The sequence below is a fragment of the Mandrillus leucophaeus genome, unplaced genomic scaffold (genome assembly GCF_000951045.1).
Source record: "Mandrillus leucophaeus isolate KB7577 unplaced genomic scaffold, Mleu.le_1.0 Scaffold70, whole genome shotgun sequence".
Classification (NCBI taxonomy): domain Eukaryota; kingdom Metazoa; phylum Chordata; class Mammalia; order Primates; family Cercopithecidae; genus Mandrillus; species Mandrillus leucophaeus.
Genome location: NW_012107586.1, coordinates 3,039,607 through 3,040,302, shown reverse-complemented (window position 1 = coordinate 3,040,302; position 696 = coordinate 3,039,607).

Here is a 696-nt window from a genome sequence, read left to right as displayed (position 1 = left end):
TGCAACCTCTGCCTTCTGGGTTCAAGCGATTCTCCTGCCTCAGCCTCCTGAGTAGCTGGGATTACAGGCACCTGCCACCATGCCTGGCTGATTTTTGTATTTTTAGTAGAGATGGGATTTCACCATGCTGGCCAGGCTGGTCTCGAATCCTGACCTCAGGTGATATACCCGCCTCAGCCTCCCAAAGTACTGAGATTAAAGGCATGAGCCACTGTGCTCAGCCACATTTTTTCATTGTGGTATTTCTTTTTGAATGTTTCAATGTCATATGTGATCGTATCACCACAATGTCTTGTCAGTACAGCTTAGGTTCATACTATGTTCGTTGAATAATTTAATGCAGTTTTCATGTTATTACGTTTTAATCTTTTTTTCATTTTTAAAAATCAGCCTACATAGTGCTTTGATTTCATGTTATTATCATATTTAACATTTCCTTGCCTGTTATATTCCTCCCACTTAGTGATTTTCTCCGGCTTTCTCCTGGCCTCTTGTTATTTCGGTCACTTTCCTCTCTAGCTTGCCATCCCAAGGTTGTGCATAGTCTCGCTTTCTCTCTCCCAGCTAGATGCCTCCCATCGACCTAAGAAACTAAGGCTGCTGGCCGGGCGCGGTGGCCCAAGCCTGTAATCCCAGCACTTTGGGAGGCCGAGACGGGCGGATCACGAGGTCAGGAGATCGAGACCATCCTGGCTA